We start from the raw sequence: 25,771 nt of genomic DNA, 5'->3' as shown, positions 1-25,771 counted from the left end.
CGCCAATTTCCTCTGGTCACTACTGTTTTGGTAGAGTTCCTTCAATGTATTCCACATTGAAAATGGATTATCCTTCCCATGGAGACTCGAGACAATATGGTCTCGAACTCCCTCAAGTATGATCCATCTCACCTTCACCACACACTTCTTCCAGTCAGCCAACTCTTGTGCATTAGTTGAAGCTGGCTTTGGGATTTCTTGATCAATGAATTCCTTCAAGCCATTGTCTTCTAATACAGCCTCCATTCTATCTTTCCATGCTATGTAATTCGAGCTACCTTCCAAGGCATACTCGAATCTCAAGCCATAGAATGCCATTGGCCAACCTTGAAGTATGATATGAATTCGATTTGCACCTGCAACCCCGAACTTCAAACTTTGAATTCTCTTCTCAGTATACTGTTCACAACTCCGATACCATGTAGAAAATCTGTGATAGGTTAACCCGATAATGCAATTTAAATCTGTTAAACGCACACATGGCAGCAACAAAATATTAAATATAAGCAGGAGAGACCACTTATTACTAGCAAATGACATACATTTATAGTACATTCATATGACCTTTGGTTTCGTATTCCAAGGTCTCTTGGACATCCTTAGTCTATTCGGCTTCCACACCAACCCTTAGAGGATTAGGTGTCCAACATTCCCCCCCTTAATCTGAAGGGTTATGTATGAGTCCAAGAAGAGAGTTGTAATACAAAATGTGCAAAAAGCATGGTAGCACTAGGCTGAATGTGCTCTCTGAAATGTTGGTATAAAGGGTGATGGTTTTAAGGATGACCACCAACACTAAAATGCTTAGTGCAGTTCTCAGAACTCTTCCAATTCTGGCATGAAGCTAAGGTCTTCTGCTAGAGGAAGTGCTCCTAATGTTTTGAAGAGGGAAACCTTCAACCATGAAAGGGAGGTCTCACCCCACATAAAAGGGAGAACCTCAACCTGAAAAGGGAGGTCTCAACCTGTGATGGTTTAACGATGACCAACAACTCTGGAATGCTTAATGCAATTCCTAGAACTCTTCCGAAACTGACAAGAAGCAGAAGTATTCTGCTAGAGGAAGTGTCCCAAATTCTTTGAAGAGGTGTCACAAACTAAAGGCATGCTTAGGGGCATCTTTGTCTCTGGCTACAATTCTGAATTTGGTATGGCAGGTTGTGGCTTAGGCTCACTTAATGTGGCTTTCAAGCTTGTAGATGACCATCATTTCCCCCCTGTCAGATACAAGGCGAGAATATGAAGAGCTCTCAACTGCAAGACTTTTCAATATTCGAGAACAAATCCTGTTGTATGAGCGAAATATCTTCTTGCCTGTTGAAGCCCATTGCCAAGAAGTGATCCATCCAAGATGAATCACTGTTCTTGCAGGATGTTTGTTTTTGAAGCATATGTTTGAAGAATGACTAGTGTTATGACATTGCTTACATGGATGAAGATCAAAACAGTGATATTTCATATGGCCAACTCGGTCACAGTGTTGGTATTTCACAATCTGTTGTGGCTGCTATGGAAGAGAACTAGAATCTAAAATAGCTGAAGGTGAACTGTCATGAGGAGCAGGTGAAGATGAACCGTCCTGAAGAAATCCAGCACTTTGAAATTGGATTGGTTTGGAGTAGTCTAGAATATGAAAGGACACGTCCTTATCATATCCAAGACTAGTTCTGTGCTTGTTGTGGACAAGCTCTTCCCAAGGTTTAATGACCGACTTGGGAAGTGCAAATTGACTTTCTGCATTTGCATGTAACCTTGTTGCTTTATTGGGCACTAGATCTGAATGAACTTCAACAATATTGACTTGCTGCTGATGGGTGGTTGTCTCAATGTTCTGAACAAAAACAGGTTCAGAATGATGTCTAATTTGATGTAGCTCTTCTTGCTGTAGCTGTGATTGAAGCTGCAAAAAAATCAATTTTGTCTTGTACATTTTGCAAGAAAGTTTGAATGTTAAAAAGAGTTTCCTTACTGAATTTTACCATCCCATCAACAGTGGAAAATATTAGACTATTCAATAATTGTAATGCATCATCAATTTGCTCCATTTAATGACAATGTTGCACGGATATCTTACATAATGCCAAATAACCGCAACTTTAAAGAATATAAACAGCCCCCAATGTTTATGAACATTGAACTCTGTCGTTCCAATTAATCCTCCAACATATTCACTTTCAAAGTAGAAATGATGGCTATCAAAACTTCAACAACTATAGCACCATGTCATGGACAGGACTTGAATGGTCATATATATAAATGCTTTGACTAGGGTACGAACCAATATTCTATGATCTTGCCACTTTCCCCAGTATTCCAATAAGAATGACGAACACAACAATGACCCACTTGTAGGAGCTACGCACCAATGAAAGGGTTATTCCAAGAACTGCATCAAGGGACCAGAGTGTGAACCGAAGTGGTAGGGACCGGAGTGTGAACTGAGAGTCGAGGGTGCAGGAGTCGAAGGAGGTAATACCACGGAGGAGCGAGCAATGATATAATGATATATTGTAACGGGAGTGAGAGGTGGAATATTGTAAGGGAATTGAGCAGTGGTATATGGAATCGAGTGCAACACTGAGCCACGAACAATCACATTGGAGCCATGATTCAGAAGCTCAACATATAACTTAACTGACACTGCAACAAAATGGAAGAATAGAAGTTGTCTTGAAATTATCAATTCTAATGATCTGTGCTGTGCAATCATCCAATCTAGTCAAAAAGACTGAAACCCATATCCTCTTGGAATCTTCCTATGGCTCAGGTTTCTTTTCCTCTTCCTTTGGAGCAGCTACAATAGGTGCAGCTTCTGTAGCATCGGCAACTCGGGTAGCAGCAACTGAAAACTTTCTTGGATCCTTCAAATATTCCTTAACTTTCTCGGCCAATGGGAAAGAATAGTCAAGTTAAATAGTGACTGCTAATACATTCTTGTAACCGTTGATGATAGCATGTGGAATAGCTGCAATTGTGGGATAAATGATCGCCAGAGAAAGAGTTATCACAGTAGAAATACCAATAGCAAATTTCTCTATTAAATCATCCTCTGTGAGATCAATAACTTGAGGATCAAATACCGACCCATTGTCATATACAGACTGCATAATCAATCCATAGGAAAATGGCCGAATGCCAAGCTTTGCCAGCAAAGCTACCTCGGAAGAACCAACCTTGTCTCCTTTCTTAATAAGCTCCACGGGTGTTATAATTTCAATAGTACCTTTGTTAAGAGTTTACTGCACCACCAGTGTAGCTCGAATTTGCTGATACAAACTCCCAGAAAAATAATGGAGAATGGGAAAGGGACAACTTCTTCCCCCGGTCTAGCTAATAACTCCTCTCAAGAATTTTTGACATAAGCAGACACCGTAGACTTATATAGGGCTCAAAAAATTCAAATGCAAATGCGCCATCGTTTCCTCTGGCTCGATTGAAGCGAATCATAAAGTTGGGCAGAGACGTTCGTCAAGTAACTTGATGAGAGCGATTATGAGGTCAATGCTCAATTCGAAGAATCTCGGGTGATACAACAGAAATTAAATGCTCTAATTTCAATTACAATGTTCCATGGTGAATTCGAAAAGCACAAAATTTCATCAAGTTGTGTATTTACCATGTTAAAGATGACAACACAAGGGAAAACAAGTCGGTGTAAAGCTAAAACCCTTGCAACTGTTCTATCACACCAATTCAGAGTGCTTCACCGATCGCACCAATTCAGAGTGCTTCACTACCGATTTTATCCTTACAAGAATGGCTTGGTACACATAATTTTATGGGGGGCGAAGGATCTTTTGACCTCCTTTTGAGATTATGCATCGTAATGCTCCCTTGTAATGTGTTCATCTATTGAGAATATGCATCGTTGCAATGTGTTCATCTGTTGAGAATATGCATCGTAAAGCTTCCCTTCAGAAAACCCTTGCAATGTGTTCGAACGGATGGTTCCATCCGCCACTACATCCACCTGCAAAATGGACACATTGTTCTGGCAAGCGCCTGCAGAATGGACTAAATACCATGACTAATGCCAGCAACAAAGCAATGTGTTAGAGAGCGTCCAGAATGGCAGAGCTACACTTCTGCAATGGCAGAGAGCGTTTCTGGAATCCACTGGAGCCAAGGAGTAGGCACAGATTTCAGAGCGTTAAAGTAGGCGTAGCCTGAGGAAACGGCTTGGATGGAAAATGATTTCATGCAGGAGTAGTTATGGAAGACGACAACTGCTGCACAGTTATGTCGTTGGGTAGCTTAGGAGAGAGAACAACCAGATTTTCAGGTAAAGGAGCATCCAGAGTAGAGAAGAATTGAAGTTACAGTGAAGAAGTTTCGAAAGGCACAAAACCAATAAGGAGAAGTGCTCATATCTACAAAGGCCACAAAACAATGGCTCAAATATGAGCAGGGACAGAATTCGCCTGCTCTGATGCCATGTTGAACACACACATGGCAGCAACAGAATATTAAAGATAAGCAGGAGAGACCACTTATTATTAATAAATGATATACATTTATAGTACATTCATATGACCTTTGGTTTCATATTCCAAGGTCTCTTGGACTTCCTTAGTCTATTTGGCTTCCACACCAACCCTTAGAGGATTAGGTGTCCAACAAAATCAAAGCAGAATACTATAACCTACTTCTACTATCAATTTGCGGAAGCTTAAAGATCGAGCTGAACAATATAACTAGAAGAAGAAGAATCAATGGCACAATACACATGAAAATACTTTGGGGAAAGTCTCGGATAAAAGCCCCACACTATTGTATTATCATACATGGTGGAAATACATAGGAATTATACAAAGCCTTAGCTCTCACAGCTAGCTAGCTCTCAGTACAATCCTCACAGATGCTCACAGGAAATCTTGGCTTCTCTCCAGCCTTCCTCTCTGCCCTCCAAGCTCCTATTTCCTTGCGTTGTTCCTTGTGGATGATTAGCCTATTACCAAGTGGAAAAACAAGCCTTCAAAACTGTGCAATCCTCAAGGATGAATCCTTGACTGCATGCATGAGTTTTCTCCATGAGAAAACACATGCAACTGATAGTACACTATCCTTGAACATTAATCTCAACTGGGTCTTTCTCAGAATAGACATGCATGAGTTTCTGATGAGGGAATCTTCAGTTAACTAGAGTAGAACTAGTTGAGTGCATTAATGCATCAACTTACTGTTAACTCACTATTAGTTCCTCAAATAGTTTGGAACTAATTTAACTAGACTTAACTCAGTAAACTGAGTTAACTAATTACAACTCAAATATAACTCAATATTATCTCCTTAATTTAAGGGATAAATCTTGCATGACTTCAGAAAGACTTCTAACTTGAATTTCTCCAACTAATTAATTTAAAATAAATTAATTAATTATTTCCAAGTAGCTGTTAAGACTAAATTCGATTTTAATTCACAACTTAATTCAAGGACAAATTAAATTGGAATATTCTTGTTTCCATATTTCAACAAACCTCTGCAGTTCCAACAAAATAATATTAAGGAAACCTGGGTATGACTTGATTGCTATTTATTTTGACATGCAAGACTCACATTTGAGTCTTTGTCCCTGCTTTCCCATACTGACCTTGCTTCTTGATTTCTTGTTGAAGAGTTTTTTGCCTCTTCTTTATTACCATCTTGCTGCTTTGTTTTGGAAGAAGGTCCAAATCGCGCTACCACAACTTTTCCTTTATAAATCCATGCTCTCTTGCCTTCATCTCTTGCTGCCCTAACCTTTAACATTTCCTCCCTCCTTTCCTCCTGTTGTTTTACAATTAAATCTTCTTCTAGGAAAAAGCGAGAACCCCTCAAGAGATGCTTCTTGCTTAGAATGATATATTTATCATGAAAGCTAGGCATGATGACTTTTATGGGCCTGGCTCTTTCACTATTAAATTTACCCACTCTCCATGCTTGGCATATTTGTCCTTGCCATAGCAACTTGTCTTTCAAGAATTCTCTTGCAATATATATTACCATATATATTATCAAGTAATAAACAATATCATGTAAATATATGTTTAATTTTAATAGTTATTAATACAATTATGAAATCACTATACAAACTATTAAATAAAAAATGATGTCATGTGAATACATATTTATATTTTCACATTTATCTAATATAATTATGAAATTACCATGCAAATTATCACATAACAAATGGCATCATGTAAATATGTCAATTTATGAAATGAATAATTTATAAAACAAATAGTTTTGTTATAGCCATTAATTTCAAAAGGGAAAGTATATCAACCACTTTTAATAAATGTGATTATGCTAGTATATCTCCTTAAATCAATAATTTACATGAATATGGTGAAGGTGAGTCATAACCTTGGGAGTATGACCTTTCCCAACTAATTGTTTTATGGCATATCAAATTAATATTAGGACCTTTCCTATAGGGTTCCATATAATTCTCAAAAATATCTTTGGTATGCATGGTAAGTGGGGTTATATATAATTTTAAGGGGCAAAAAGTTTATACCTATGCCTACTATCTAGGAGTGGTTATTAACAATGTAGAAAAAATGTATGCTCTGTTATAAGGCCTGAAATTTGCAAAAATTACCAATGCTTGAAAACAATAATTGGAGATGATGTATTAATCATTATATCTCTATTCTTTAATCTTACTTCCTAAGACTATTAAAGGGAATCTATCCTAGAGTGAATCTAACAAGAGAAAGGCATTTTAGCCTTAGTCTCTTGTTATTGTGTCTTTAGGCACCAATATTATAAGGTAGATGGGTTAACAAACATCACAACAAATAAGAATTGATGACCATTTTAATCAACTTTAAGGAGTACATGGAACCCATTTCATAAACCCCCTAGAATCTAACTCAACATATAAACATAAACCTCATCAAGGATCAATGCTTAGACATTCATTATGCCACTAGTTGGAGATGCTCGATAATACTTCCTTGTAACTCTCTCTCCAACCCCCTTCTACTACTCTAGCCATGGGAGGCGTTAATTTATGATTTAACCCATCCTCCAAGGTCTATTCTGAAGATGGGGTTACAAAAAACCTCTTCTTCCAACTTTTTCAAAACCCAAAACAGTTACTACCATTACATTTAGCACGATGATATCTTTCCAGCAATATAAATTTTATCTCAATCTAACTTTTGGATTGGAATTCATGCCAATTTAAATTTTAACCAATTGTATTGCACTATATCGGCAAGGTATTCCATGTGGTATCCACATGTGACCCATGTGGCCCTGCCACGTCATCTCTAGAAATCTTTCATCACTCGTGACCCCTACGTGGCATCCACATGGCTTTTATCCATGGGGGCTTCACGCAATGTGCCTCTAACATATCACATTCGTTTGTGACATACTAAACAATACCCCTAATTTGACTACATATTGGAAAATACCTCTAATAAAAATCACATTATTTAACCCCATACCAATAGGAACCCAATACACCTTCAAAATTTAAAAAACCCTTACTTTCACTAGATATTGTAGGTATCCATTATTTCATTAACATTTTTTGTAGAAACTAATGTGTAAATTCAATATTGCTCATGAAATTTGCTAAATCACAAGACTTGAAGCTACTTACTCATCCGTGAAATTTAATTCAACATCTAAAACAATAATCATAGACATGAAAAAGGAATCATCACATATGCACAGAGATTTATCTAGGGGAAAGAAACTGCTAAAAACCCCTTACTATTTGTATTACATTAATCAAAGAATCTGGCTGAATACAATATGCTTTCTCAAACTTGAGCACAACCTGCACGTATATCTTCTATCCTTTACTTGACTAACTGAACCTCTCCAATACTTAGCCAATTTTCGAGCCCTCCCAGCTCTTATTTCCTTGCAATATTCCCTTGAGAATCAGACACCTATTAATTATGAAATTGCCTCATCTGGATTGCACAATTCCTTTAGCTCAATTCTTTGACTGTATGCACCACCTATACAACTTGGAATAGTTTAAAAATGACAATACATTACCCTTGAACTCCAATCTCAACTGGGTAACTCTAATTATTTGCATGCATGACTTAATTTAGGTTGATTGATTAGTTATCTGGATGATCTTTGAGAGTGGTTGAAGTTCCACTTCCACAACTTCACCATAACTCACCATAACTCAATTTAACTGAATCAAATTGCTACAAATGAAATTAAATCAACCTAGGCTCCAAAAATTTAGGAACCCACTACACACAACTGAACTTCATGTCCCTAACTCAAATTAACTGAGCTAGACTCCTATTTTTTAGAAATCAACTCAAGTAAACTGAACCTCAACTCATTAACTTGAATTGGTTGTTCTTAACTGAGTGAAAATTTCCATGTCACCTTAGTTAAATCCTCCAAGTTGTCTATTGATATGGAATTTTGAATTTCCTTAATTTAATTAAGGAAAAAATCAAATTGAGACTTTCTTGCTACATTTTCAACACTCCCTCTTAGCAAGATTCAAATTATCAACCACCCCTATCCTACACATGTGGAATGTATTGCATGCATCACCTCTCATTGTTGTTGTTGCTCCTGAAACACCCGCAACTGAGAAGCATCCAAGAAAGGACTGAATCAACTGTGTCTACAACTATCTACTGGGAAAACTGTGTTGTTGTTGACTCTGCTACTAAGCCTCTTGCTCTAATGTCAACACTCCTATGCACTCCTCAGTATCTAACTGACACTGATCCTCTTGTTACTGAATATTGTGGCCCCCCGTACCAAGGTAATGATCCATGAGGAGAATGCCTCAATCGACCTTGCCCAATTTTTTTCAACTCTTGGATTAAGGATCTACATCACTCCATCTTACTCTTGGAGGTATAGTTGCATTTTCTCCCTCTGCCCACTTGGCTTGAACTCTCCCCCTACTAGAGGTCTTTGCTTTAGTGGATGTCTCCACTTTTTCTCTTGTCTACTTCTCCATTTATGGTTGCTCTACAAATTCCTGAGGCTTCTTCTGAGTTTGCATGTTGGGAGGTCTAACATGATCCCTCTTAACCACCACATCTCTAGTATCTGCCTTTCTCCTCAAGGCTTTGCATGCATCTTCTACCTCAAGTGAATATAGGTTATTGACTCAAAACCTGATCTTCTTCACCTGTCCCGTGGCTATGTGTCTCAAGAATTCCTTTCCTTTGCTGAAGATCACATCGTAACTATAGTCTTCCAAAAATGCAACAGAGAGAAGATTCTTCTTTGGACCTGGAATAAACATCACATTCTTGAGCCTAAGAGGGGAGCCTAGATCCCTCTGAAAGGTGATTGTACCAATCTCGGTCATGTTGTACCTCCTGTCGTCTCCAAACTCAATGTTCACCTGGAGATATTTCTCCTCCAAGTCACTGAAAAATTATCTATTCCCTATCATTTGGAACAGGGCACCGCTGCCGAGATACCACACACTTCCCATCACTGTGTTGGCCATGCATGCAATGAGAGTGAATTCAATCTCTAACTGTGAAGCCAAAGCTTCACCTGCTACTACTACTGCAAGCTCCTCCTTGCTTGCCTTCTTCTGTGAACACTTCGTGGCATAGTTCCCGAATTCATGATAGCGAAAGCACTTGATTTTGGAAAAGTCTTTCTGCTTGCCCTCTTGGTTGGAATGAGCCTCACCTTGGGACTTCTTCCCATGGAATTCGTTCCCTTGATGACTAATGCAAAGTTCTCTTCCTCTTCTTTGGAAGAGGTCCCATCTCTGGTATTCTACCTTATATCTTCCTACACTAGATCAGACCATAACTGATCCCAATTCGGTAGTTTCTCTCTACCATTTATCGAATCTTTATAGTTATGCCAACTCCTGGGAAGGCCCAAAAGGGATAGAGATACCAAATCTTTTTCAAGGACATTAACAATGACCCCGCCAAGCTCATCACGACACTATGTAAACCTTCTTAGGTACTACAAAATTGTGTCATTCTTTTGCATCTTGATACTTTGAAGCTTGTCCTTGAGTGCCAATTTCCTATGTTCACTATTGTTCTCAAACAATTCTGTTAGTGATTTCCACATCACGAACGAAGTATATTTTCCATGGAGATTTGAGACAATATGATCCCAAACTCCCTCCAATATGATTCTCCTTTCTTTGGCCACATCCTTCTTCCACTGAGAAATATTTTGGGCATCAGATGTGTTAGAGCCTAGATTTGTCTTAGGCTGAAAAGACAAGGTTCTAGGTCCACATCAAACCACGCTCAGCCTCGTAGCTAGCCCTACGAGGACAGGAGAGGGCTCTCTCCGAGTCAATCTCGGCAAAAGGTGATCAATGAGGCTCGAGATGACTAAATTGGCAATTGATCTTAGGCTAGGTATGAAGTACAAGGAGTTTGAAGTTGATTTTTGAGGTTTTTGTTGAATCAAAGGAAAAGGCAATTTTGGGTGGGGATGAGGCACAATTTTTGCAGATGTCTATTTGGGGCAAGGTAGGCGATTTTCTTGATGCTTTTAAAGAGAATGAATGGCTAGATCTGACTGGTGAGAAGCTAAGGAGAGCAAGATGCTTTCAAGGATTCTCCTTAAACAGATGAAAACATGGAAAATCAAACAAATTTAAAGGCAGAGCATAACAATGTATGGGTTCTACCTTAACACTTCATTTGTTCAATTGCAGAAGATGAGAGAAGGAAAATGATACACATAACAACTTACAATTACTGAAAGAAGCACACCATCAATACATAAAGCCACATGGATCCCAAACAGTGCTGCAAAACCCTGGTCTTTCCTTTGCCAAAAATGCAGAAGTGAATGTACAATAGGGTGTCAAGATTCTCCCAAGCATCCAACCCTGAAAATGACTTAGAAATTACATAATATAGGCAAGCCAACCTCTTCCCTTGCCTCTAGGGGTCTAGCTCATCATTCTAGGAGCTATTTCAACCAATTCTAAACAAAGCACTACAATCTAGGTAGTCAAAACAACTTGCCTTTATAAAGTAGGAAACTGATTCATTCATTAAATTTTCACTCTTTGGTGAATGAATCTTCTAGACCAAGAAACTAAGTGTCAAATTACATCATGTTTAAATCAATTACATCAAGAAAAGTCACAAATTACATCACAAATCAAAACTGGTCAAACTAGCCGAGTTTCTGAGCTAAAAGATGAAAAATAGGGCAAAAAATCTATATGTGCCGTGCTGATTTCTATATGCGCTGCGCTACTTTGCTACTGTTTTTGAGGTACCTGTAGGAGTCCAAATTGAGCTCAGGTTAGCTTGTTGGAAAGCCCTGCCTGTCTACTATCCAACCCAAGTGGAATTTTCAAAATTGGTGTCCATTTTCCCCTCCAAAAGTGCATTCTCCCAAGACTGCTTCTTGTGTGTCAAAATAGGGGCATTGAGGTCATTTTTTGCATGTTTTTTGACCTTTTGGGGACCCAAAACTTTCCCAAACTTCTTGTCCAAGTACCAAAATTCATGATTCTCCATGAAAAATCCAAAACTGCAAGCCATTTGTGATTTGGAGCTCCCAATCCTATGGGTCGCGCAAGGTGCGCGGCGCATATAGGGAAAAAACCTGTTTTTTAAGTGCAAAAATTTCAAAATGACCAAAAATGCCCCAAATCTCTTGAAATTTGGGCTGGAGTTCCATTATCAAGTGTGATGATGAGCTAAAGAGGCCTCGACCAAAATCTAAAGACGATCGAGCTCCCTTTGTTTCTTTTGCTTGCAGATTGCCTTCTTCAATTTTGCCTTTAGATTTCTTATCCGAGCCTTGCAAACTTGGTTCCGTGCCCTGTAGTGAACAGCCATATGTCTCAACAATGCATTATCTCTATTGGCCTTGCTCAGCCGCTTCTCCAAGTAAATTTTGACCCTTTCGAGATTAGACTCTCGATCCTCATTGACCTGTCGCTCTAGAGAAGTGAACTGAATCCTCCTATGTCGGGCAGCTTGGCGATTCTCACGGATGTTCTGTAGCTCCATGATCACATGCTGATCTTCAAGCTGCTTATTTCTCTATTCTAGATACCTGATGTTCCATTTGGACATCTCCAACTGGATTTCCAAGGCTTGAATGTTTGTTTCTTGCTCCTCAATCATCATTCTATATCTAGACTTCTCTAAATCCGTAGCTGTCTCAATATCAGGAATGATAACGAAACCTGATGGCTCACCTGATATCCCTTTCTCATGCATTGGCTTCTTGCCCTTGTCCTGTACCTGTGCCTGTGGTGCTGATGTCGGAAGCAGGGCCCCTTCCACGCCAGTGGAGATAACACTCGCTTTGCTGCTGCAAACAAAGGTCTGGTACCTTTCGGATAGCCTCTCTGATATGTAATGAAAATAGGCCTGGTCTCATGACGCTCATACTGCTAAGAAGGTTCACCCTAATGTTTCACCTCTGATACTTCTCGTGAAGCTCTGAAGAAATCACGTGAGATAAAGTCATCCCAAGTGATGCCCTGCGAACCAAGCTGATGAACCACCAAAATCTTTATAAGCGCAAAATGATATACATTGTTGAGTTGCTGCTGAGGGGTTCTATGTTGTATAAAGGTTGTCATCCTCTCTATATTCCGGCAGATGAAATACGGAATGTTCATCATCCGCACCCTGGTGAAATGCATAAGTAACCTGATGTGATAAGCATAAAGACGAGAGAATCGTCCCTCACAGCTGAAATATTTCATGATCAATCTCATGAGAGGAGCATACTCATCTTTCAAGTACCTGAACGGGAACATTCTTTTGAGCTGCCTCAAGCAATTGGGTTTGATATATGGCTCATAATGATGCTTATCAATCTGTTGTTTTTTATGCCATAGTTCACCAATATTTGATATGCCTGTTGCTAGCGAAACAGTTTCTGGTGTAAGTGTAAAGGTGACCCTAGCCAAGGTAGCTTGGTCTCCGTGCAAATGCAAGACAAAAAGACGAGCCAACTCATAATGAAACTGGACCTTAGCTACCTTTTGACAAAACTCATAGCATGACTGATGCTCAAAGCACTGCATAGCAAGAGGACAAGCATGCAATTCTCTAAGGTTGATTGGTTCCTCCCTGACATGTTTGCCACTTTTACGAGGCCTCCGGAGTTCTTGTTCACCTACAGGAGAATCACTTTGGGTTTTTGCCTCATATTCCGATGAGTGACCAGATGACATCACTGCTGATATACAAACTGCCTCAATGAATGCTGATAAGTGAAACTGTTGTGTGCAACTAAATATGGACAGTTCTTTTGATTTAAACAATGTTGTGACCAAGCAGAAACAATGTACAAGGGATATTAGGAAAGGGAAAATATCAGGGAATTAGGGAATTTTGAAATAAAATGTATTTAGGGATAGGAGGGGAGATGTAAATATGGGATTAGGGTTTTAGGGTTTGGGATATTAAATAGGATTAAGGAGTTTTTTATAGAGGTGGGGGATTAGGATTTTAGGGATTGTAGTGTAGGATTAATGAGGGAATTAATGGAGGGAATTAATGAGGAAGTATGATGAGTGAATTTGGGAATGAGGAACAAAGGGAAATGGGGAAAAAACACAACCTTGGTAACAAAACTGTTTTCAAACCCTACAGCACTTTTTATATTGACAAAGGGAGGCTTTCAAAATTTGGTCTCCACGACAATCATCCATGAACCCATCACATTCACCATTAAAAACAAAGCAAAGGCAATGGAGGCGAGCCTACCTGACAAATTGATGTGAAGAGGAGGCGATTTGATGAGTTTTCAAACAAGTTACGGGCTCCAAACTGTAAGCGCCGCTCTCCTTACCTAGTGCGCCTCGCAAGTTATATGCGTCGCACTGGTTATAATTTGCACTGGCCTGAAGTTCTGTGTGCGCCACGCAGACTGTTATATGCACCGCGCAGGTGAAATGGGGACCAATCCGCTCCAAAACGCTCAAACACGACTTGCAATGATTTTCTCCTCCTTTGGCATGCACAATGACTTGAAACTTCATTAAAAAACCCTTATATAGACACCAATTTGATTTTTTCCTCTTTCATAACCCACTTTGTTATGTTTTGCAATTGACACTTTTTTAGGATTAATAGAATTTTGACCTTTTTGTTTCCTCCTTAAATTTGGTTGAAATAATGATTTTCTTTGACAATTTTTTGCAGGGATAACTATGATATGATCTGGCAAAGGAAACCAGGGCTGCGCCTGGACATTTCAAGAACTGAAATTTTTGAAAATTTATTACAAAAATGAAATGTCGACTTATCTTCAAAACGGAGTTTTGAAGAGAAGTCATAATCTATCCGCATAATGATAAAAATCTCTGAGATAACAATCTAACAAGGACCTCCCTCTGGCCTACTGGCTTTATTTAAACTTTTTCAAAGACCTATCGACTTAACCCTAGACCTAATGACCGAAAAAACTATTATGACCTAGAGACTGAAATAGGACTACAAATGATTTTTCAAGACTTGATTTTTAAGAATAGACCTGAGCCAGCAGTGCCAAGCACGAGGGGAATGAGTGACACAAACCTCTCCATCAGTTTTATGGCATGCTTCTAACAAAATGCAACTGATCGAAACTGATGAGACACCTAAACATGAAATGCAAAAAAAGAGTTTTTATCTCTGACGAAGGGATAACCAGACCGACTCTAACATTGGCTCCAATGGGGATGGTAGCTCCTCGGAGGTGTCGAGAATATCAGATCTCTGTAAGAGCTAGACAGTGCCTTCATCCATTGGGCTATGGAGTCATGACTTCGACAAACAATTCAAGATGTTGACCCAATTTATTTGACTAAAAATTAACTTGAAAATGACTCAAGAATATGACTAACAAACCGACTCGACAAACTGAACTCAAACTGAAATCTTTCCTCAGAATTATAGCCTTCACTTCGGGCCCCAGACTGAAGAAATGATCACAACACACACTTGCATCGAAACTGAAATGAAATGGTATTTACAATGCTAATAGGACAGCAGAAAAACTCAGAAAATGTACCGCTTGAGCAGCTGACCATTGACCGGCCCTCCTGGACAATCTTCCCCGTTCATTTCCTTAAGAAGAAAAGCGTTCTGACCTCGAAATGCTGCAATCTTAAAAGGACCTTTCCATAGATTTTCAAACTTGCCATGCTTTCCCTTTTCTTCATTTCTTGCATCCCACTTTAACACCACATCATCCAACTGAAATGTATCCGCCTTTGCTTTTCTGTCAAAGATCCTTTTAATTCGCTCCTACAACTTACAGGTGTTCTGAAAAACATCTTCCCGTGTCTGCTGCAAGTGGATCATTTGATTTAGCCTTCGCTGCATTGGATCCTCTTCACTACTAGCCTCTTGAAGAAGTTTCACTACCGGAGCTGCAAGAGAGGTAGGGAACACTGTATCGACTCCATAAACTAATTCAAAGGGGGACATGCCAATGGATTTCTTTTGACTCACTCGATCTACCCAGAGCGCAAGGACCAGCTTCTTGTGCCAACTTTTCTTGTTCATTTCCAGCATTTTCTTAATGATATTAACCAAAGATTTATTTGAAGACTCAGCCAATCCATTTCCTTGTGGATGATAGGTGGTTGAGTGTCCCAAAATAATATGATATTTATTACAAAACTCAACCATATTTTTTGACTTGAAAGCTGCTGCATTATCAATGATTAACTTACTCGGGAAACCAAAACGAGACAAAACATTATTCTCAAGAAATGAAACTATTAACCCATCCGTAGCTTTCCTGGTGGGAATTGCTTCGATCCATTTTGTGAAGTAATCCGTACCTGTGAGGATCCATCTATGTTGACCTGAAGAAGAAGGATGAATTTCACCAATAAAATCCAGCCCCCACTGCTCAAAAGGGGCACTCACCTCAATCGGCTTAAGCGGCAACGACTGTAATCTTTGTTTCCCTTCAAAAATCTGGCAATTATGGCAGCTCTTGACAACCTTAAACACATCAGCAAATAATGTTGGCCAATAGTATCCAGCCCTCAAAATTTTATTTGCCATTGTTTTCCAAAAAAGGTGACCGCCACAATCGCCTTTATGGAAATCTTCTATGACCTGTTTTGCTTCTTCTTCCACCAAACAATTTAACAAAATGCCACCGGGATCTTTCCAATAAAGTGCAGAATCTAAAACACAAAACTTAGCAGCCTTCAACTTAAGAGTTCTTGCTTTGTTTCTAGCCATCCCAGGCGGTGCAGACAAATTTTGAAGAACATATATGACATCCGAATACCATGGAGAAAGAACAAACATTTCTGATACCTGAAGTGAAGAGCTTTCATCATTTTCATCGGACAAGGCAGCGATCAAATTGATGTCTAAGAGGCGCAGATTTGATTCAGCCATCAATTTTTCCAATCCCTGACCTTTAACAAGCTTGGTAGGCCTTATCTCCACATCATACTCCAGCAAGGCCGCTATCCATTTTCCACGTCTTCCTTCCGGGTCGGTCTGAACCAAAACATCTTTGACAGCAACATTAGGAACATAAGCTAAAATATAAGAATGTAGAATATACACACGGAAATCTTTCAGTGCTTTTACAAGTGCAAGGGCATGTTTCTCGATAATTTTGTATTTCAAAGTAGCATCTCTTATGGTTCAGCTGAAGAAAGCAATGGGTCTTTCATGCTCTTCTTTTTCTGCATTAACACAACTTCCATAGTATGCTCCGAAGCAAAAGAAAACAATATAAAATCCTGAGTATAATCTGGGCTTATTAGAACCAGAGCTGAAGAAAGAACCAATTTAACTAAATTGAATGATTTCACTGCTTCCTCCATCCATGACACTTGGCTATCCTTCTTAAGCATGTTTGTAATTTCTCTAAGGTGCTTTGCAAGATTAGGAACAAAAAGGCGCAAAAAATTCATCTTACCGTTGAACGATTGGATCTCCTTTTTATTCCTGGGCAAGTCAATTTGCTGAATCGCTTCCACACATGCTGGATCAATACGAATGCCATCCTTTGAGATAATGTGCCCAAGGAGTTTACCTTCATCCATGGCAAATAAACTCTTCTTGGGATTCAGCGACATACCATATTTTCTGCACTTTTCAAAGACAATTTTCAAATGATGCAAGTGTTCATCATCTGATTTGTAAAACACAGTCAGATCATCAAGGTACACCACTAAGAATACATCTTTCTCATTAGCGAAAGCCAAGTCCATTGCCCGCTGAAAAGTAGCACCTGCATTCTTCAAACCGAAAGGCATTTTCGCATAATGAAAGGTTCCCCATGGAGTGGTGAAGGCTTTTTTGTCTCTGTCATCTTCATGGACTAAAATTTGGTTATATCCGGAATAACCATTGAGTAGGGACATGCGGGATGCTCCAACTACTCGCTGTAGTATGTGATCCATTTTGGGCAGCGGATAATTATCCTTCAAGGAAAATTTGTTGAGGTTTTGGAAATCAATGCACAAACGAATCTCACCGGTTTTCTTACGCACAGGCACCAAATTTGATATCCAATCAGAAAAGCGGATGGGAACAATAATTCCTGATTTGTACAACCTATTTATCTCTTTCTCAATTGATGGCAGCAATTTTGGATTAAGCCTTCTTAACTTCTGTCTGAAAGGTTTTTGATTAGGCTTAATAGGAATGGTATGCTGAATTATATTTGTATCATATGTCTTCAAATCAGAATAGTCCCAAGCAAACACATTGACAAAAGATGACAACAAGTTGATATATTTGGCTTTTACCTCGGTGGCAATGTTTTGGAGATATTTACCATCTTCGGATGCTCAGTTGTTCCAAGATTCACGTCTTCAATTCCCTTTTCTGTTGGCTGCAATGTTGGTTTGTGGGCTACATCATCATGATCAAAGAGCTCCTCTAAAGGTATCAAGCCTTTAGGAATCACATTATCCTTGAGCTGCAACACTTCCATTTTGATTTATTCGTACATCATTGCTACCATCATCATGTTCTATATCCATTGAAGTATCCTTGAACTTACCTTTGCTTTGTAGAAAATCATTGATCTCCTCATCATCTTGGAAAACTTGCCAATGTCTTTGATTGTCTGGAACGGTCGGACGATGCTTCACATGGATTTCAAATTTATTGTTGGAGTTCATAGAAATCTTCAAATTGCTGGCTGCCTTAACAAGTGCATCTGCAATGCTATTTTGAATACGAGGCACACATGTCAATGTATAATCTGAAAACACTTTCAAGATATCCAAAACAGCATTCTGGTATGCCCGCATCCATGGGTGTTTTGTTTTATATTCACTTGCTTGATCACTAATTCAGAATCACCATATACGGCAATCCTCTTAGCATTTAGCTTTCTTAGAATTTTCAGACCAGCGATCAAAGCTTCATATTCAGCTTCATTGTTCGAACAATCAAAAGCAAGCTTGTAAGAACATACCCACACATTACTAGGCACTTTGTCTGAAGCAGAAAAAGGACTACGTACCCAAATACCAATCCCAGCACCATCATTGCCCACTGCTCCATCAAAATCCATGGTCCACAAACCATCTTCCTCTTCTACCAAGTGCTGAAAAGTTGTTTGCTGTGAGTTTTCTACTTGTTGTCCATTACCTCCAGCTGATTTCTCAATGATGTTTTGTTGTTCTTGCCGTTCTTTCTTCAAAACTTCTCTGAAATTCTCTGTTACCTCTAGAATATCATCTATTACAACTAACTGACTATCAATATCATTGAAACTATCTGAATACAAAACAAAAGACTCTAGATCTGTATGTACATAACTGATGGGATGATTAATTGGTTTCTCCTTGCTGGTGATCATGTATTTCATTTTCTGTTCCTGGTACAACTTTCTCATTTGGCCAAACACGAGAATTGTTGCATAGGAGAAATCAAGTTGTATTGTTCCTTGTAATTTTGCGTCCCAAGATCCGGAAAGGAGCATACCAAAGCGGGGAGGAATGTCAGCCACGACAACATCCATCAAGAAATTCTTTGTAGGGATCTGATCCAAACTTACAACCAAGTCTTTAATTAGCCCAATACATCTCACCCTGCTGGAATCAAAGGAATAAAGATCATGATATTTCCTAGTGATGTCCAAACCCAACTTCTCCATGATAGCCTTCGGCATAAGATTGTGGGAGGCGCCAGTATCAAACATAGCATTATGCAACACAAACTCATGCACTCTCAAACTGATATAAAAAGTAGGTACTTCAGACTCACCACTCAATGCTGGTCCAAATATTAATTCCGGTTGATCATCTTCTACACTCACCATATCAGACATTGGGTCAAAATTCAGGATTTTGGAGACTTGACCTCTATAGCTGCTGTTCTTCATGAGCTCAGTCAAAGGAATAGATACCTTCAATTTAGAAATTTCATTTTCTAAACTAAAAGTAGAAGTCTTGTCCAGTTATTTGGCTAGAACATCTTTCTTTTCAGGTTTATCCTTTGATACAATGGGTTGATTTACCTTTTCATTTGCTGGTGGAAGCTTGCTAGTCATAGGGTCAGCACTCTCTTTTCCTTTCTTTGATGCAATCGGTGTTTCATCTTTAGATGCTGGAACTTCTTTTCTTTTCCGAACTGGATTGATTGGAACATTTCTGCTTCTAAGTGAATACTGACGCTGTTGGGTGGACAAAGCATGCATGTAACTTCTCTGATACTCATCCGACTCTTCCTCCAAAACTATATCATTTGCCAAGATAAAATCTGCATCATATTGTACTGCTGAAATTGTTGCCTTTTCATCATCTTCAGTGATAAATGTGGGCATATCATCAGGAGTAAAGAAGTGATTTTCTCCTCCAACTACATTATCTTCATCATCGGACTCGGGACCAACAAAATTCTGCTGAAGAGGTGTCTTTACCTACTGCTGTTGTGATGCCGTGTCTTGTGCTCGCTGCTCACGCTGTTTGATCCTAAATTGTGGCTGTTGTTGACCACGAAAATTAGGATTCCGAATCTGCGGTTCAGGCTTATCAAGAGCTAGCCTTTCAATCATCTTTTCTACCTTGCAGAGAACTTGATCTGATGTAGAGGCTTCTTCTTTTATTGAGACTTTCTTCTCGGCTTTCATTCTTGCTCGCTTATCATTCAAATTTGCCTCAACACTAACAGCAATTTTCTGCATTTCTTCTAAGGTAGCCAGATCTCTCTCCCTTAGTTGATAAGCCATGTCCGGATCAAAACCATCTGAGAACTTGAGCAACGCTGATTTTCTAGTTGGTTTTAAATCATCTGGAATTGCATTATATACTGCATTGAATCTAATGCAATAGTCTTGAACGGACTCTCCAGCATTTCGTTTGATCTTAGTATATTCAGATTTGATTTGCAGTGGATCTTTCTTTACTTCCCAACGTTCTAAAAACTGTCTCTTCAGATCTTCTAATGTAGGAACACTTTTGGCTGGCAAAGCTCTAAACCATTTCCTTACCTCTCCACCAAAAGTATGCATGAATAGCCTCATGGTCACATTTTCTTCATCAATCTCATGGAGATCAAAGAAATCCGCCATTTTGTCGACATGCTGTTGAGCTGTGATATTCTGAGATGTACCATCGAACAAAGGAATTTTACTTTGATAATCTGCAGGCATGTCATTTAAAACTTGAGGAAGAGCGAGAGGTGCAAACCGAGCAGCCATTGCTCTTGGAGGATTTGGTCTGGGAGTTGTTGGAGGAGTAGATGCAACTGAAGTACGAGGAGTGTGAGGAGGTGTATGCGGAGGAGAAGCCACGTGGGATGAAGAATGAGAATTTGCTGTAGACTCTGGATAAGTGATTATAGGTTGCTGGGGAATAGTGGGAATGAAAGGGGGTTCGGTGGGAACTTTTGAGGCGGAAGCCATGATAGAAGATCCAATGTTTGCAGATGCAGCTTCTAGGAAATCAGCAAGACTTGAAAACTGAATGTCTCTCTGAAGGTGCCGCAAGATAAAATTTTCAATCAACTTATTGTTTCTTTCAACTTCAAGGGCCGCAGCAAAGTCAGGATTTGGAACTAGAGAATCAAGTGCACTTTCAGATTTGGTTTTAAACAGCGACAATTCAAACTTTTCGTCAAAATCAAGTTCTTCAAGATACTTAAAAATTGCAGGACATGAGTGGGATTTAAACACGGGAGTCACAGAGCTCTCTTGACGAAGGAGTCTTGGAATCAAATTGGGATTTTCGTAAACAGGAGGAGGATTAGGATCTGGATTAGCTCTGGTATATCTCTTTGAAGCTAGCGTGTTATTTTCAAGAAATCAAAGGAACATAAACAACTTTTTCAGCCTGTCAAACCCTAAACTTATCATCCAGGAGCTTAGAATTTGCAGATGTATTGGGGTGTTTCAAGTGTCATAATTACAAGCTAGACCGGAGATTGACTGAAGTAGCGTTTATCTACTTGAGCTAATGCAAAGCAAAAGCGTTTATAAGTATACCTGGCTAATCTTCAGGCTCCGTCTGTAGCTTATAAAACAAATGACATTAACAAATAAACCATTTTTGTCCCCAGTATGGTCGCCACTATGTTAGAGCCTAGATTTGTCTCAGGCTGAAAAGACAAGGTTCTAGGTCCACACCAAACCATGCTCAGCCTTGTAGCTAGCCCTACGAGGACAGGAGAGGACTCTTTCCGGGTCAATCTCGGAAAAAGGTGATCAATGAGGCTCGAGATGAATAAATTGGCAATTGATCTTAGGCTAGGTATAAAGTACAAGGAGTTTGAAGTTTATTTTTGAGGGTTTTGTTGAATCAAAGGAAAAGGCAATTTTGGGTGGGGATGAGGCACAGTTTTTGCAGAGGTCTATTTGGGGCAAGGTAGGCAATTGTCTTGATGCTTTTAAAGAGAATGAATGGCTAGATCTGATTGGTGAGAAGCTAAGGAGAGCAAGAGGCTTTCAAGGGTTCTCCTTAAATAGATGAAAACATGGAAAATCAAACAAATTTAAAGGCAGAGCATAACAATCTATGGATTCTACCTTAACACTTCATTTGTTCAATTGTAGAAGATGAGAGAAGGAAAATGATACACATAAAAACTTACAATTACTGAAAGAAGCACACCATCAATACATAAAGCCACATGGATCCCAAACAGTGCTGCAAAACCCTGGTCTTTCCTTTGCCAAAAATGCAGAAGTGAATGTACAATAGGGTGTCAAGCTTTTCCCAAGAGTCCAACCCTGAAAATGACTTAGAAATTACATAATATAGGCAAGAAAACCTCTTCCCTTGCCTATAGGGGTTGAGCTCACCATTCTAGGAGCTATTTCAACCAATTCTAAACAAAGCACTACAATCTAGGCAGTCAAAACAACTTGCCTCTATAAAGTAGGAAACTGATTCATTCATTAAATTTTCACTCTTTGGTGAATGAATCTTCTAGACCAAGTAACTAAGTGTCAAATTACATCATGTTTCAATCAATTACATCAAGAAAAGTCACAAATTACATCACAAATCAAAACTGGTCAAACTAGCCGAGTTTCTGAGCTGAAAGATGAAAAATAGGGCAAAAAATCTATATGCGCCGCGCTGATTTCTATATGCGCCGCGCTACTTTGCTGCTGTTTTTGAGGTACCTTCAGGAGTCCAAATTGAGCTCAGGTTGGCTTGTTGGAAAGCCCTGCCTGTCTACTATCCAACCCAAGTGGAATTTTCAAAATTGGTGTCCATTTGCCCCTCCAAAAGTGCATTCTCCCAAGACTGCTTCCTGTGTGTCAAAATAGGGGCAGTGAGGTCATTTTTTGCATGTTTTTTGACCTTTTGGGGACCCAAAACTTTCCCAAACTTCTTTTCCAAGTACCAAAGTTCATGATTCTCTATGAAAAATCCAAAACTACAAGCCATTTGTGATTTGGAGCTCCCAATCCTATGGGTCGCGCAAGGTGCGTGAAGCATATAGGGAAAAAACCTGTTTTTTAAGTGCAAAAATTTCAAAATGACCAAAATTGCCCCAAATCTCTTGAAATTTGGGCTGGAGTTCCCTTATCAAGTGCGATGATGAGCTAAAGAGGCCTCGGCCAAAATCTGAAGACGATCGAGCTCCCTTTGTTTCTTTTGCTTGTGGATTGCCTTCTTCAATTTTGCCTTTAGATTTCTTATCCGAGCCTTGCAAACTTGGTTCTGTGCCCTGTAGTGAACAACCATATGTCTCAACAATGCATTATCTCTATTGGCCTTGCTCAGCCGCTTCTCCAAGTAAATGTTGACCCTTTCGAGATTAGACTCTCGATCCTCATTGACTTGTCGCTCTAGAGAAGTGAACTGAATCCTCCTATGTCGGGCAGCTTGGCGATTCTCACGGATGTTCTGTAGCTCCATGATCACATGCTGATCTTCAAGCTGCTTATTTCTCTGTTCTAGATACCTGATGTTCCATTTGGCCATCTCCAACTGGATTTCCAAGGCTTGAATGTCTGTTTCTTGCTCCTCAATCATCATTCTATATCTAGACTTCTCTAAATCCGTAGCTGTCTCAACATCAGGAATGATAACGAAACTTGATGGCTCACCTAATAGCCCTTTCTCATGCATGGGCTTCTTGCCCTTGTCCTGTACCTGTGCCTGTGGTGCTGATGTCGGAAGCGAGGCCCCTTCCACGCCAGGTGGAGATAACACTCGCTTTGCTGCTGCAAACAAAGGTCTGGTACCTTTCTGATAGCCTCTCTGATATGTAATGAAAATAGGCCTGGTCTCATGACGCTCATACTGCTGAGAAGGTTCACCCTCATGTTTCACCTCTGATAATTCTCGTGAAGCTCTGAAGAAATCACGCGAGATAAAGTCATCCCACGTGATGCCCTGCGAACCAAGCTGATGAACCACCAAAATCTTTATAAGCGCAAAATGATATACACTGTTGAGTTGCTGCTAAGGGGTTCTATGATGTATAAAGGTTGTCATCCTCTCTATATTCTGATAGATGAAATACAGAATGTTCATCATCCCCACCCTGGTGAAATGCATAAGTAACCTGATGTGATAAGCATAAAGACGAGAGACGCGTCCCTCACAGCTGAAATATTTCATGATCAATCTCATGAGAAGAGCATACTCATATTTCAGGTACCTGAATGAGAAAACTCTTTTGAGCTGCCTCAAGCATTGGGTTTGATATATGGCTCATAATGCTACTTATCAATCTATTGTTTTTTATGCCATTGTTCACCAATATTTGGTATACCTGTTGCTAGCGAAACAGTTTCTGGTGTAAGTGTAAAGGTGACCCCAGCCAAGGTAGCTTGGTCTCCGTGCAAATGCAAGACAAAAAGACGAGCCAACTCATAATGAAACTGGACCTCAGCTACCTTTTAACAAAACTCATAGCATGACTGATGCTCAAAGCACTGCATAGCAAGAGGACAAGCATTCAATTCTCTAAGGTTGATTGGTTCCTCCCTGACATGTTTGCCACTTTTACGAGGCCTCCGGAGTTCTTGTTCACCTACGGGAGAATCACTTTGGGTTTCTGCATCATATTCCGATGAGTGACCAGATGACATCACTGCTGATATACAAACTGCCTCAAATGAATGCTGATAAGTGAAACTGTTGTGTGCAACTGAATATGGACTGTTCTTTTGATTTAAACAATGTTGTGACCAAGGGGAAACAATGTACAAGGGATATTAGGAAAGGGAAAATATCAGGGAATTAGGGAATTTTGAAATAAAATGTATTTAGGGATAGGAGGGGAAATGTAAATATGGGATTAGGGTTTGGGATATTAAATAGGATTAAGGAGTTTTCTATAGAGGTGGGGGATTAGGATTTCAGGGATTGTAGTGTAGGATTAATGAGGGAATTAATGGATGGAATTAATGAGGAAGTATGATGAGTGAATTTGGGAATGAGGAACAAAGGGAAATGGGGAAAAAACACAACCTTGGTAACAAAAATGTTTTCAAACCCTACAACACTTTTTATATTGACAAAGGGAGGCTTTCAAAATCTGGTCTCCACGGCAATCATCCATGAACCCATCACATTCACCATTAAAAACAAAGCAAAGGCAATGGAGGCGAGCCTACCTGACAAATTGATGTGAAGAGGAGGCGATTTGATGAGTTTTCAAACAAGTTACAGGCTCCAAACTGTAAGCGCCGCACTCCTTACCCAGTGCGCCGTGCAAGTTATATGTGCTGCGCTAATTATAATTTGCACTAGCCTGAATTTCTGTGTGCGCCGCGCAAGTTATATGCACCGCGCAGACTGTTATATGTGCCGCGCAGACTGTTATATGCACCACGCAAGTTATATGCACCGCGCAGACTGTTATATGTGCCGCGCAGACTGTTACATGCGCCGCGCAAGTGAAATGGGGACCAATCTGCTCCAAAACGCTCAAACACGACTTGCAATGATTTTCTCCTCCTTTGGCATGCACAATGACTTGAAACTTCATTGAAAAACCCTTATATAGACACCAATTTGATTTTTGCCTCTTTCATAACCCACTTTGTTATGTTTTGCAATTGACACTTTTTCAGGATTAATAGAATTTTGACATTTTTGTTTCCTCCTTAAATTTGGTTGAAATAATGATTTTCTTTGACAATTTTTTGCAGGGATAACTATGATATGATCTGGCAAAGGAAACCAGGGCTGCGCCTGGACATTTAAAGAACTGAAATTTTTGAAAATTTATTACAAAAATGAAATGTCGACTTATCTTAAAAACAGAGTTTTTAAGAGAAGTCATAATCTATCCGCATAATGATAAAAATCTCTGAGATAACAATCTAACAAGGACCTCCCTCTGGCATGCTGGCTTTATTTAAACTTTGTCAAAGACCTATCGACTTAACCCTAGACCTAATGACCGAAAAAACTATTATG

General features: G+C 39.5%; 1 pseudogene; it reads right to left on the bottom strand.

Annotated features, from left to right (window-relative positions):
* Positions 1 to 2,715: 2,715 nt before the first annotated feature.
* Positions 2,716 to 3,236, bottom strand: LOC149225692 (large ribosomal subunit protein uL10-like; annotated as a pseudogene).
* Positions 3,237 to 25,771: the final 22,535 nt, after the last annotated feature.

This window comes from Pinus tabuliformis, chromosome J (genome assembly GCF_031772625.1).
Source record: "Pinus tabuliformis cultivar Carrire ecotype Pingquan chromosome J, CPIR1, whole genome shotgun sequence".
NCBI classification, from domain to species: Eukaryota; Viridiplantae; Streptophyta; class Pinopsida; order Pinales; family Pinaceae; genus Pinus; species Pinus tabuliformis.
The sequence above is the reverse complement of the archived record's forward strand: the minus strand, read 5'-3'. Positions and strand labels throughout refer to the sequence as shown.